Source organism: Lagopus muta, chromosome 2, assembly GCF_023343835.1.
Source record: "Lagopus muta isolate bLagMut1 chromosome 2, bLagMut1 primary, whole genome shotgun sequence".
NCBI classification, from domain to species: domain Eukaryota; kingdom Metazoa; phylum Chordata; class Aves; order Galliformes; family Phasianidae; genus Lagopus; species Lagopus muta.
The window spans coordinates 7,474,219-7,489,558 of NC_064434.1; the positions used below are offsets into that span (position 1 = coordinate 7,474,219).

At 41.2% G+C, this 15,340-nt stretch overlaps 1 long non-coding RNA gene across 1 annotated transcript in view; it reads left to right on the forward strand.

Annotated features, from left to right (window-relative positions):
- LOC125690115 (uncharacterized) overlaps nucleotides 1-15,138 on the forward strand; it is a 122,715-nt gene extending 107,577 nt beyond the window's left edge. The window contains exon 3 of the long non-coding RNA XR_007375505.1: nucleotides 15,063-15,138. This is a non-coding gene — a long non-coding RNA (uncharacterized LOC125690115). The remainder of the gene's footprint in view (nucleotides 1-15,062) is intronic.
- Nucleotides 15,139-15,340: the final 202 nt, after the last annotated feature.

Sequence of the window (15,340 nt, forward strand, 5' to 3'; positions counted from 1 at the left end):
TAATGCAAAAGTCACGAGAAGATCACTGGGTTTTATTTCACCATCTCACAGAAACGATCATCTCCACAAAACACTGCTGTCTCTACCAGTCCTCCCAGTATCTTGTTACCCCCTTCTCCATGCTGCCACAAGTGATACTCAGCTCCCTGGGGAACCTGTGCTGAAATCCATATTTGCACAGGAGCCCTCACACAAGGAGCTCATTGTAGGGCTGGGGTCTGGAGCCTCATTATATTTAAAAAATCCAAGGTGTTACGCTCTCAAATATCACCAGAATGAGACTCAGCTGTATTTCCCAGGATAAATGAGCACATTTGCTTTAATATTGCAGTGCTCACATTTAGATTTTCTTTCTGCAGTTTATTCACTTATTTTCTAATTCAGAAAATGCACTAATTTGCAGGTCTGCCTGTTACTAGCATGAATTAGGGTGCTTTTACTGTATAGTAAAATTAAAAACCACAGACTAGCAATAATATCTGTACTGCAAAACACCCTCCTTAATTAAGCAATAGGACATGAAAGGCTGTATATTTCTGAGTGATTATAGCACACCTCATGTTGTTTTATAAGGCATGAAATCTAATGCAGAGTGACCACCCGAGAATTGTAGTAATTGCCCTAAAAACACTGCCTGAAGTGCCTGGTTGCTATTGTTAAATGCAATCAAGAAGTAAAAATAAGGATTAGAGAGAGACCTGTGCATGGAAAAAGTGCTCTGAGATGCTGTTGCCCTCCATGATATCCTCTAATTCTAGACATGTATTGTGTAAAGTTTTAAGGAATGTAACTGAACGGTGAAAATGCAATTAAAGATTTGTAAACTCATTGTAAGCAGCACATTCTTGACATAAAACTGTTTAAGGGAATTAAAGCCCCATGTAGACAGGATCTCACATGCTTGCCTGGATTCTTCAGGTTTATTTTTAGCTCTTTACAGACCCCACTTGTTTTCAAGTTACCAGGATTTTTTTGTTATTATTATTTTTTTTTAATTGGCATTTAGTTAATCACTTCTACATAAACAATGATTAAATGGCCGTCACCTTAGAGACTGGCTGCAACATAAATCTTAAACTCAAATATAGGGTCTGTTACAGCCAACAAAACAATTAGCTCAATTTGTTCAGTCCATTAATACAAAAGATAAAACAAACACACACACACAAAAAAGATAAACATAGTAGGAAGAAGCATAAGCCACATTTTGCAAGCAGTTGTGTTCTCTCCTAACCAGAGAATTCTCGGGTTTTGCATGTTGAATGTGCTGAAGTACTCGGTAAGAAACCTGTTTAGCTGTGCTGTTCAGTTTGGTAAGGATACACGGAGTTGTGGTTGTTGTAGGGGTCTTTTTAACCAGTCTAGGCCTTGGGACAAACAGTTCATAGAATCATAGAATCATTCAGTCATGAAGATTGGGAGAGACTGCTGTGATCATCCAGTCCCACCATTGACCCACCACTAACCATACCCACTGAACCAGGTCCCTCAGTGCCACATCTTCACGTTTCTGAACATACCCAGGGATGGTGATTTTACCACCTCCCTGGGCAGCCTGTGCCACTGCCCAAATCACTCCTTCTAAGAAGAAATATTTCCTAATGATGCAGCTTGAAGCCATTTCCTCTCGTCCTATTGCAGTTACCTGGGAGCAGAGGCTGTTCCCCACCCCACCACAACCCCCTCTCTGGGAATTGTACAGAGCAGTGAGGTCTCCCCTGAGCTTCCTCTTCCCCACACTGAACCATCTTGGTTCCCTCAGCTGCTCCCTGTAACGTTGTGCTCTAGATGCTCCTTAGATCCGCTCCTCTTCTTTGGAAGCACTCCAGTGAGGAGCTCAAAACTGAACACAGTATTCGGGTTATTACAGCCTGCTACAGGCTGAGTGACAACATTTAATGCGTCCTAGTGGCATCCAGTGGTGATGCAGCCAAAGCTCAATACAGGTAAATACAATTATCCCCCATCTATTGTGGGCAAGACTGAGTTTATACAAAATGGGTAAGGATATCCATTTTTGATTTATATACTACACCACTGGAATGATACCATTCGTGTTTCTTCCAAGAACTCTGCACAATATGTCTGTGTAAATGAAGACTTTAAAAGAACCTTTTGTGAGAGAGCAGGAAAAAAGAGTGACAGACAGCCACAAATACTTTTGCTAAAAACATTCAACCCAACCTTTTTTACAATTATTTTCTATTTTTGCTTGAAATTTTCTTTACTTGAAAACTCTGTGGCAATTCCAGCTTCCACTGGACATTGAAATGCTGATAGAACTGCTCTATAACGGTGGGTTGTATAGCAAGCCTATACAATAGAATCCTGGTGCAATATCACAGTAGGTAGCTGGGGAATGTAATCGATTTCTGAGGGGAATGACCCTCCTCCTCAGGCATGCACTGCTGGGAAACTCCAACGAATCCAGCTCAGATCAGTTATGGTTCATTTCCTTCCTTAAGAGGAGGATGCTTAATCTCATCAAGAGCCAGGATGAAGGTATTTTTCCCCTATTGCTTTAAGCAGTGTGAGCACCTTTGTTGTGTTGTCACCTCTATTTACCTGTCACACTTTGCCTGTGTGCCTTTGTTAGGTGTATTCATGTAAAGTTGTAACTGCCTCTACCCGTATTGCATGTTTGCACGCTTAAAGAAGACAGCTGTGGTCTAACACTGGATGCCATCAGCTGAATGGGGAGGTTAGAACAGGTGAGGAAAAGAGGAATGATTCAATTTAAGAGAATCCTGGGTTTCTATTTGTATTGGCTGGGAGAGCTGTATTGCACTAGGAAAATGAAATCACTCATTAACAGATAACCTTATGAAGTGTACACAGCAGCTGTAAGATTATTTTGCTTTTTTTTTCCTCCCCATTTGAGTTTTTAAGAATTACAGGAGATGTGTGCAGATACAGTCCTGAAACTCTTCTGTGTATGCCTGTGTGCTGGATGAGGATCTAAGTAAAGTTAAGGGGCTATGCTTTTATTGTTTTATTTCTTGATCTCTCCACATCCTATAAAGTTCTTCCAAGGGGTAACACAAAACTGGACACGGTGCTCAGAAAAACATCATCTGAAGATGTGTTTTGAAATAGTTCCTATTTGAATTATAGGAAGCATTGCAAAATATCATAGCACCATCCACTTTCTTGCCTCATAAACACTCGTGATTTTATAGCAGTTATAGCACCGTTTCTCTTTAAATGAGAGGTACCTTTGTGAAGCCCTGCTCCTGATTTAGCAACGAGTTTATGCACCTTTCTATTTCATAAACATGACCTTCAGGTTTTGAATATTTCCCTTTAATAGGCAGAAAGGCTATCAAGTTTCCTTTTATAAACAATTAAAGGTATTTGCATTTCAGTAGGAAACTGTCAGAGCAGGATCTTTCCAAACTCTCTGCTTCTCATCCTTCTTTTGCAGCTTGCCTGTGTTGAATACCATGTTTATGATCCCGGGTCCGTTTCATTTCCCTTGTTTCATGCCATAGCCACCACAGCTTGTCTCCAGCTCTGCCTGTCTGTACCCTCTGCTCCTTTCACTGATATTTAAATCGTGTGAGACAGAAGCCGTTGTTGCTGTTGTTGTTTTTATTTAATAAAACCCAATTCAGTCAAAATCTTCACATTCAAAAGCAAAAAAAGCAACAGCAAAAAAACAAACAAAAAACAAACAAACAAAACCAAACAAAAAAACAACATTAAATCATCAAAAGGAACGACGTTTGGCTTCATTTAGCTGCGTTAGGAAAGCCTCGCGGTCCTGCGAAAATTACAAAACAAAAAATCGGTTGTTACGATGATTTTTATTTGAAACGTCCCTTCAGAGGGTTTTTCACGCTGTTATTTCAGCTGAAAGCGACGCGGGTGAAGCGCAGCTCGGAGCCGGGCGGGCTCCAGCTGCCAGTGCGGCTCTCGGCCACCAGAGGGAGACCGCCTCGCTCGCAGCTCCCCGCCTGTTCTTTATCACGAAAAACTTTTTCCCTGTATCCCATCTAAATCTCCCCTCTTTTAGTTTGAAACCGTTTCCCCTCGTCCTATCACCGTAGACCTTGCTATGGAGTCTGTCCCCTTCCTTCTCGCAGCCCCCCCCCCCCGTAGATACTGCCAGGCTGCTTTCAGGTCACCTCACAGCCGTCTCCATGCTGCACTGCCCCAGCTCTCAGCCTGTATTCATAGGAGAGATGTTTTATCCCTTACATCATTTTTTGTGGCCCTCCTCTGGATGCACTCCAGCAAATCCACGTCTCTTCTGTACTGTGGACTCCACATATGGATGCAGTTCTTCAGGTGAGGGGCAGGATCACCTCCCTCACCCTCCTGGCCATGCTGCTTTTGGAGCGGCCCAGGATATGGGATTTTCCTTCATGTCTGCCTCTCTCACCTGCCTTGTCCAGGATATGAAAGGACAATTATATCAGTCTCCTCCTTTCTCCCCTGAAAATCCCAGGTTCTTCCAAAACAAAATGTTATGCTGCACACACAGTTCATCTTAATAGCAAAGAGAAGATAAATGATACCTGAGGGGTGTTTGTCATGTCACTGATGGAACTAGTGGTGAGAGAGATGCACTAAGAAGCTACTTTGGCTACAGCAGAATTAAAATACGCACATTTCCCAGTGTTTAGAGGACTGTTTTCTGCACAGGGGAGCTGCTGGGGAGTGCTTAAAGAACCCAGTTGCAAGCAACTGCTAAAACTGCAGCTATACTTTAATTCAGTCTTTGAATGTCCCTTGATTCATGGGCCAGTTAATACATTTCTCTTCAGAATTAAAGCCAAGGACTGAGTTTTTTTTCCATTCCTGCATAGGAAAGTCCCAGCCCTGCACCTTCCCCATTGTGCTGAAACACCCAGGGTTGTAGAGAGCTTGACGGATGTCACTGTGCCACTCTTTGCCAATGATCTTTGTGCTATAAAACCAGGGCTTCATTTCCAAATGTTGCTATTGTCTGAATCTTCCTTTCTTTCTGCAGGTGGCCAACGCTCCCGTTTCTGGTTTTCTGTCTTCTCCATCCAGAGATGGCCTTGTGGGTATAGAGCCTGTGAAGCATTTTGGAAATGAATAGCATTATGCAAATTGTTGCTGCAGACAGAGCCAGACTACATGTTATAGATTCACACTGAACTCTCGCTGAGGTCAACTGCTACTTTTTCAAAATAATGGCTAATGGCATTAGGATGCTTTGGAGGGTCGGACAGGTATGCTGCATTTATTTGTATAAGATTTTGGAGACCAGAAGGTGAATTTTGGCATAACAAATTGTCAGCCACATCAACAGTGGCAGCTGAACCCTGTTCTGTGTGTCACAGAGAGTCTTCTTTGATTGCTATGAGTGATCTCTTTTTAGTGTGCTCTGTCCCTCCATCTGAGCTCAGTGCTGGGATGTGAAATGCTCATCTCTGGGTAAGAAGAGCCTTGGCCTCTTTGGGTGGAAAGGACACAGGCGTACTCGATTATGAAACTCAGCCTCTGCCATCATGTGGCAACAAAGCACCTGGAGGAATAAAGTTCTGAAACAAAGTAAAGTTAATAAAAGAAATGTTTGAGGTAGGGCGTACAAAAGGGTACAGGTTATACTAGTTAGAAGTGCCTGTAATCTTGTATCAGCACACTCAGAGGACAGGACTGGCTTTCATATTTCTTCTGCTGAAGTAATCAAAAAGTAGAACATCAGTCAGCCTCGTACAGAACGCAGTCTATCTTCAGTAGGATGGAAAACGTACTTGTATTCTAAAGGTGCTGTTCAGTAACTTCTCAAGCACTGGCATTTTTTAAACCAATGAAGGGAACACTATAGTTTGATAAATAAACCATATATAGTGCATCTGGCCTGATTCCTTCAAATCCTACCCCTTCCCTAAGTCATAATCTTTATTGACAGTCCAGATGCTAATTTCATCTGGATAGACAGAGCTGCCACAGAACACAGAAACTGTTCAGGGTGCAGGATCTGTAACAGTAAAGGCCAGGGTTGCGTTGGCCAGAGTTTCTGAAGCATGGATAGACATTGGGCTTGAATTTTCCAAAGCAATTAGTGCTTGCTAACCCAGCTCTAAAGCAGCTTATCAAAGGGCAGCTGCTGGATATTGCCTGCAACAGGCTGCTCAGCAGAAATATTCAAGTCAGCTTTAGGATGTGGTGGCCTGCAGGACACCTTGTGTGAGAGTGGAGAAGGTCTGCTTTTGCTGGATATATTGCCATTTACAGTAGTTGATACAGCTGATTACCATGGTTACCACACAGAAGTGTTATTATGTACCTTGTTTGTAATTTTGGTTGCGTGCTTAAAGAAAGGAAGGGGAAAAAAAAAAGCCAAACATATTTGAGAAGTGTAGTCTGTACTTAGCTCACAGGGGTCTCGTAAGGTTGAGTTAACTAATATTTCTGCCTCACTTTGAGATGTAAAAACTACTTATGTTTTATTATTGCTATATATACATTTTTTATTTGGACAAATCCTGCCAGGTTGGAGAAGTCACACTTCTTGAATAGCTCAACCTTTTAGGGCCATAGAGAGAATTTTATATTATGGGAAGACCTTTGCCTCTTGGGAAAAGAGAAGACAGACAATCCAGGAATTCAGGTGCTGAGGTGCACTTTAAAAAATATCAGTTAAATTCCTGGCTGTGTGAAATCCTTTCTGTTTTCAGTTACTTTATCTAACCAGAATTCGGCTTCTCCTGCAGTGAATAATGAAGAGTAATACTTTCCTTGGTCATCTGGTCTGCTTAGGCTGTAAATTGAGAGGTAGAGACTGTTCTCAACTGCCTGTTTATGTCTAAAACAAGAAGCTGGTCCTATCTGTGGCTGGTTTTTCCATGAATAACCATGTCAACCATGAACAATTTAAGGATAGCAACTGTTTTGCTTGATCTGCTTGGGTGTCTTCAGTGCACAGTCAAAAAGAAGAGCACGATTATACATTAGTTGCTGTTTTGGATATTAGCCTTACAAACGTTCATAATCAATGTACTGCAGTTTGGTTACAGTGTCATGGGAGCTATTTTCATAGAGTCATAGAATCAGTTGAGTTGGAAAGGAGCATTAAAGGCAACCTAGTTCAACTCCCCTGCAATGAGCAGGGACATCTACAGCTTGGACAGGTTGCTCAGAGCCCTGTCCAGCCTGACCTTGAATGTCTCCAGGGACAGGGCATCCACCACCTCTCTAGACAACTTGTGCCAGTACTTCTCTATTCTTATAGTAACAATTTTTTTCCTTATACTCCATTTTAATCTCCTGTTTCAGTTTGAAACCATTTCTCTCTATACTATCACAACAGACCATGCTAAAGTGTCTGACTCCTTCCTTCTTGTAGCCCCCCCTTTAGATACTGAAAAGGCCACCAACGGGTCACCTTGCAGGCTTCTCTTCTCCAGACTGAAGAGCCCCAGCTCTCAGCCTGTCCTTGTAGGAGAGGTGTTTCATCCCTTCCATGGTTTCTGTGGCCCTCCTCTGGACATGCTCCAACAGGTCCACATCTCCACTTGGCATCTTTAAATTTAGCAACCTGTTAACTGTGGTTGTAAATCTGATCATTTATTTAGGCTTACTGAAGTGCCATGAAGACAGGGAGGTCAATTCTTCTGACTTGAAATGCTGATATAGCAATAGTGGCGTCACTTTACACTTCAAAACTATAACTTGTCGTGAAGTGGAGAAGGGATATCTCAATTGTTCTGATTCATCTTGAAGTTGAGAATCAGGAGATTAATGAAAGCTTGAGAAGATGTGAATGGGAAGATAGGTAGAGACTTAAGCTTTTTTTCAATCCTTTTTGGGACAGGGTTATGTTAGAGGTCCACAACCCATTAGCCTATCTTGGAGCTGCCAGGCAGGATTGATATGAAACATCAGGAATATATTTTCTGTCTACATTCCAGGTGGCTTACTTATGCTGAGCGCTGAAAAAAGTAAGATACAGGCAGAATATGAGCCAGCAGCTCAGGGTGAAAATTTCAGGCACATGGAATAAATTTTAGAGCATATGAACACTGCCATACAGAGTGGCTAAAAATATTGCAGAAACCCAAGCTGAATGCTGGAGGCCTTTTCTTCTTTTTTCTTCTAAGCAAATCTCTGGTAAAAATAATTTCTGTGTCACTGGAGAGATTCTGCAGAATGTACTCTGTAGGCTAATGGGATTGATTAGTTGTATATGTTGTTTCCCAGAATGTTATAAAAATGCGTTTTTATTTGGTTTTGTTAAATTAGTCTGAAATAGGTGCTTCATGACTTTTCGGAATGCAACCTTTCCTCTACAAAGAGAAGGACAGATTCTTCAGCAGAATCTGCTGTGAAAGGACAAGGGGAAGTGGTTTCAAACTATAAGAGGGAGCTTTAGATTGGATATAAGGAAAAAGTTTTTTACACTAAGGATGGTGAAGCCATGGCACAGACTGGTGCCACAGGTGGTGGGTGCTCAGCACCCAGCATTGGGCTGGATGGGGCTCTGAGCACCTGATGGAGCTGTAGGTGTAGGAGTTGGACTGGATCGGCTTTGAGGGTCCCTTCCAATTCAGACAATTCTATGAGTCTATGATTCTCAACACTACATTTACCAGATCTTCAAAACAAACAAGATGAAAATTTCCACAGGATCCCTGTGAAAAGCACAAATGTATTATCCATGATGAAAAGTAATCTGAAAAAGAATTTTTTCTGCCCTTCTATTAGTAGGTGTAACATCATACACAGCATTCCTAGAAAGTATTTTTGCATAAGAAAAGGAGAGAGATGACTAATTAGGTCTAGGTGAAGAGTTATTTCAAAACATTTATCTTAGCACTGCATCACAGAAGAAATGTCCCCCCAGTTTTTATTTGTCAATAAACTAGACAACTAGATGAAAAGGAGTCACATGGACAGAGTGCAGATGGGCTGGCTACCTTTCCCTACTCACCTGCAATGAAATTTCTTTTCTTCTTTTCTCTCTGCTATTGATATATCTGTGTCTCAAGGAACAAGACTTTGTTTCAGTTGTTTAATGTCCAATTAATTGCACTTAAAGAGTTTCATGGACATGAGGCAGAGTATATACTGCGAGTCCTGTGAATGAAGACACCAGGAAAGTATTGCCTCTGTTTTAGTCCAGGCTATTTCACAGTAAGGGCCCTCTTCTAAACACTGAATTAGGCAGAGTCTTTCAAAACTTCATGGGTGATAGCCCTGGAAGTAGAAAGTCTTCATGTCTCACTGGGTATTGTCTGTGAGGAATGATTGAAGCCATCTACTCGCAATCCCACTAATCCCCTGCCATGTCTCCGAGACGGGGCATCAGAATTCCTCCAACGACTGTATCAAATGCTGTGCTCAAGTCCTGCACGAGGAGTTATTTTTCAGAGTTCCGATAAAGGGAAATGTAGGTTATTATGAGAAATGGATATAAATTTAATAACAAGGTCTGATATAAGCAGAAAGGCTTTTTACATTGTCTGTTCTACTAAGATTACGGACAGCCTCTATAATGTGATGTGCCAGCAAAGCAGAAAAATGTTTTATGCTATTACAGCCGGGTGCTGGGAGTGTGGATCTTCCCTTTTCGGTGATTCAAGTGCAGTGGAAAGAGAATTGTGTGCACATCACAGAAACAAGCAAACAAACATAAATTCAGTAGCTGAGGAAATGTTGGGAGTACTATGACTGTTTTCTCACAAAAGCTAGTAAAGTGTGTCAACGTGAACACTCCAAAAATCTGACTGTCCTTCTAGAGTTAATTCAGGAATGTCACTGAGTTAAATAGAAGGTGTTATAGGTATGCCATGACCTCTTAATATAGGGCTTGAACTGTTTGCTTCTTGATGCTTTGCAGCCATTTTAAGCCTTGAGGAAGTTATTCACAAGAGCAAGTGATGCTATTGATGGGTTCGTACAATATGGTATTTAGAGGAAAAACTACTGTTAAAGTAAGAGTGGATGGCATTCCTATTGTGAAAAAGCTGATTTACATTGAAGTCAGTAGCCACTGTGTTCCTGATTACTTCAGAGAATAGCTAGATGTAGCGCTTATGCTGAATATAGAATTAATTAGCAAAAGCTTTCAAGGTTATAAGACAGTGTTTCTGCTTTGAATTCAATGGATTCTACAGCAGAACACAGCTGGGTTAAATGCAGGAATAAATAAACCCCAAGAACATCACAAAAAAATGACGACCAGGTTTCAGGCAGAGAGATCAGCTGGGAGACACTTGACAAATGTGCAGAATTCTTCCCTTGCTCTTATAACGTGAATTGGTTTTTGTTACTATCTGAATGAAACAATGGCAGAATGTTGTGCAGTTCCATAACAAGGCAACAGACTAGCTCAAAAGAACATGAAGATAGCAAGGTGAAGTACCCACAAATTGGTGCTGAGAAATCTGTTTTTTCAATGGTTTATTTTTGATTATACCATATTCTTCTTCAGTAGGACCCATTTTTTTGGAGTGTGCAAGAATGGTCTCAGCTCTATGAATAGAAAAGGAATCTGGTCTGAAGATTTATCCTCTGTGTTCAGGATAAGGTTCACATCTCATTTCCTGAACATAAGTCAAGTTTCGTTTTGCACAGATTGTTTTTTACCCTGTGTCTGGAGAGGGGTGCTGATCACCATAGTATCTGAGTCCCGATGTGTGTTAACAAATTTACTCTTTGCGTGTCCCAGTGAGCACAGATACGCTATTAAGTACATAATCAAGACAAAGAGAAATGATTTACGTGACTCCATGAAGGAAGTTGGAAAATCCATGCAACAAAGTTATAAAAATTCCACCATGGCTGTGCTTACATCATCAAGTAGTCTGGCACTGCAGAAGGGGGATGCAACATTGTGTGGAGAGAGCTGAAGACCTGGCATCCATTCTAAATTTATTTTGGAAGCTTTACGTCAGACTGGGTCTACTCTCATCCAGGGAAAAGAACTCCCACTGGCAGCTGGAGCTCATCAGAGGTGCACCTGTAGCTGTGCATCCTTTGGTTTAATGTAGCCCCCAAAGAGTCCAGTTTGCCTGCATGGAAACCACTTGTGGTATGAGCCTACAGGTGAAGATTAGGAGATTTGCTTCCAGTGCACAAACATGATCAGAGATAAAGTACTGCTGCTGAAACACCCTCTGTTTCCTTCCACACTCAATCCCTCTACAGTATTTAAAGTGAATCTCAGGAGCCACTTCCTACAGCGGCTCTGGCATCACGTGTAAAACCAAGCAATTACTTGCAGATTATCGATACTGTCCTTGGCTCACTTTTCTTCTCTCATTTAAAATCTTCCTCTCAGTAACTCGCTGCCTCATCTGGCTTCAGCTATCTGCTTTGCATCAATGACTTACAAATCTACCTGTTCTCTCCTGACCTCCCTGACTCTGTCAAGTTGGGCAGCTTGTCGTGTTTCTCTCTGAAATTTCCCTCTGAAAGTCTTGCCCTCCATTTAAACTTCACATAGCAAAAACATCATAGCTCAATGAGCTGCTTGAAGTCATTATACCAGGAGCCCAGACAGCCATTAAATATAATAAAATTTTGCATATGTCTTAGGTTAGTTGTAGAAAGAAAAATGTTTCAGGTAATTGAGCTAATTTTTTATTGCGTATTTTATTTCAGTGTTGTATTAAATAAGTGTACTTCAGTAACAGTACTTGGAGAGTTATAAATGATAGAGGAAATTTTATCTGATATACTGTTTAGTTGAGCTTTTGAAATAAATTTCTCAGGCATCACAGAAGGCAAACATCCATTCTTATACTTGTGGCTCTCTCTGTCATGTTTGACATCATTGGCCACAAGCTACTTTTCCTTTTCTCAGGGAGGCCGTGAGCCCCAGGGTAATGAGCTTAAATGGTGTGAGACCTGTTTCAAGGCACAGCGGCAGCAGGCACTGATAGAAAACAGCAGTGCTGTCAGATCTCTTGCTGACACATTCCCACACAGATCCTCTCTCTGTAGCCATTCAGTATATGAAAGGAAGTAGGATTTAGGTATCTCCCAGTCTGGGTTGGCTAAATACTCATCCCACGTGATACAGGTTCCTCTTAGCCTAATCTGGTTGGTGAAATATCCTAAAGCCTCCACTGTATTTCAGTGCTGAACTTCATGTAGCTTCCACTCTTGAATCCCACATTACATTTATTCTGCTTCTGCAGGAGGTGCTCTCATTGATTACCAAAGGCCGAACTCTACAAAAAGTCCTTGAACCCACACCTATATTTCCACTCTGCTGATTCTCATGTAAGGAGGCTCATTGGGAATATAAATGTCAGTAAGCTCAGAAAGTGGCCCCCGTTGGGTGGTGGTGAACGCAAAAATGTTTTATTATTTTCTGCAATTCTGACCAATGTTGTACTGCAGAAAAAGCCTGCTCATACCTTTATGCCAGAGGGCAGGACCACCAAATGACTCAAAAACTGAATCCATAGAATCTCTTTGCTTCTATCTAAAAGTGAAGCAAGAAGTTCTAATACAAAGATCCTGTGTGAATAGAGTTGTTTTCCTGTAAGAAAATTATATAATAGCTTGAATGACCAGAAAGAGCATTTCTCTATATTGATAGGGTCTGCTTTGTGCAGCATGCAATAGGAAAATCCATCTGAGCTCTGTCTGAGACTGCACAAACATGGGGTTGCCCAGCATTTGAAATGCTGGAAAATCTTCTTACTATCTGTATTTCTCTTCTTATTATGTTTTATTAAAAGAGTTGTCTTATAAACCACTTGTTGCCTTTCCTATGGAGATCCAAAAAGAATGGTTGCGATGGGATGATGGTTGAACTAGATGACCTTAGTGGTCTTTCCAACCTTAATTATTCTATGCTTCCATGAAACCTGTCCCAAATGGCAACCAGCATCACAATACTTGGTTGTACCCCGGCATAAATCCTGTTTCTTATCTTCAGACCATTGGAACTGTATCAAACAGTGAGAAAGCAATCTGCCCTACCCATCACCTCAGAAGAGTTGGCTGTGAAAAACTGAGTTTTCACTCACTTTACACACTATCAGGGGTGTCATCTGGGGGTGATTTCTGCCATGAAAAATGTCAGGCTATATTCCCCAGTTTCTGGACAAGGCATCCCTATCCCCTCACAACGTGACAAATTAAAGCTGAAATTGAGATTTCACTTCACCTTGTGAAGAAGGACAGAACGTTGCTCTTCAGAAGTCCCCGAACCCATCCATATCTCAACCATTCTGGCCCATCCGTATCTCAGCATACTGCTTTCTGTCAATCCCACAGCTTCCCATCCTTCACCTCAGCAAGGGAATGTCGGCTTCAATTAGTAAGGAGAAGAGTGGAGAAATCTCTCTGATTTGGCAGAAGTCCCTCTTGATTGATTTCCCGATCACAAAAGATAACCAGCTGCCAAGCCTCGGGAACACTCCAAGTATGCTCTCACATAAGCAGACACCACAGATCTGACAGATGTTAGTCACACTGCTTAATGCTCCACTGGATATTACAGATGTGAGCATGGTATAAGAACCTGCAGAATGAGGAGGGGAGTATAAAAAAACCACACGAAATGACAATATCTCTCAAGAGATCATTTTCACACCTCCTTGTCTAGATTTTCAATACAGGTTATGTTGTATAATTAATAACATATCACCTTCGTTCCCATTTCAGTTCTAAGCATTACAGGCTGTCATGTGAAAACACAGGCATAGATTTTGTGCTGTGCCAGATTTCAGCTAGCAAAAGGTTATGGGAGAATGTTAGAGTCAGTTACAGAATTGTAATTCTTGATTATTAACCTATATCTGTGTGAATAGGTTAAATCAGCTCTATAGTGCTCTCTAACCTTTGCCTATTGGAGACATCTGAAGTGCTTTAAGATATTTGTAGAAAGGTGAAGGAAGGCAGCTTAAGGATGTATATGTTTGGGTTAGCAGAGAAGGCCCAGATAGAGGATGCGGATCTTTGCTGGCATCACATTTTGGAATTTATTTGAAGCTGCACACCACAATTAATATTTCTGCATCCTAGAGTCACAAGGAATAACATTTTTTCCCTGAAATCAGCCTTTTCCTTTCTCTGGTTGTACTTGCTGTGCTTCAAAATTTGTGTGAGCTATGAACCCTATCATGCAGGATGGTGCTTCAGCTCTTGTTTTCCAGCCATCTCCAATATCCTTTCCTTACAAGTTCAGAACAAGGGCTGTAACGGTGCAGCCAAAGTGTCTGGAAGTAAGGATGGCTGATGTTACATGCTCGAAAGATTAACAGGTCTGGGAACGTAAGTTCCAGTTTTATACCTTGGGGCTGAATGTATCCATAAATCTTTTTCCTCACATGGTTATTACAAAACACTGTGAAATCTCACTTTCAAATACGTTCTGTTATCTGTGTTACATAAGGCTCTGGAATAAAATCTGGAACAATTTAGCTTGCTTGATGTACAGAACAGTAAGCAGACACCGATTCAAAAGGAAAAGAAGAAAACAAGTGCCCTCGAGAAAAGTATGAATGAGCCTGAAAAGGACAAGTGAAACAGCAGAGACATTTATTTTGGCCTCTCCTACTGCTCTGAACAAAACAATTATGAGATAAGGGAGGCAAGAACAGGAGGAAATTCTTTCATTTTTCACATTGGAAGTCCAAAGGATCCAATGGTCTGTTTATGAAGAAGAATAAAAAAGATACATGGACTCATTGAAGGTGTTGTTACAAATATATAGGCCCATTTTGAAAGACCAGGACATTTTTTTGTTGGTGGGGAGGGGGACTATTTTTTTTTTTTTTTCTGTGCTTTTTTGTAGTTGTTACATAGAAATGCAGGTTAAAAGTTTTTTTGTTTGTTTGTGGTTACCTTGGTCAAGAGAGTAAAAACCAGCTAGAGTGTGTTGTTGCAACTAACACAGAGGACTAATGCTTTCACTTAGGGTTTGGAAATTTTATGAAGAAGAGGCAGATGGGAACCTGAATTAAATGGAGATTAAATAAGCAAATATAACATTGGCCAGCTTTTAAACAATGTTAAAAGCAACTGTTCCTTGTTCCCAATTTGAAGCTGTAAAAACCATCTCTGGAGGTGTTCAAGGCCAGGTTGGATGGGGCCCTGGGCAGCCTGGTCTGGTATGAAATGTGGAGGTTGGTGGCCCTGCCTGTGGCAGGGGGTTGGAGCTTCATGATCCTTGAGGTCCCTTCCAACCCTGGCCATTCTGTGATTCTGTGAAACCAGAATGAATTTGGCATTTGAATGAATGGCTGAAGTTCATGAGGAGGATTTATCACTTTTTTCTTTTTTTGTATTCTAGTCTGAAATGTTTGTTCTTTTGAAATGGTGCAGGGAAGCCCATCTTTGCCAGTTGAGAGATGATGTTCAAAAATTAAGGCACATAAAAAACAATAAAATTAATTAATGTGTA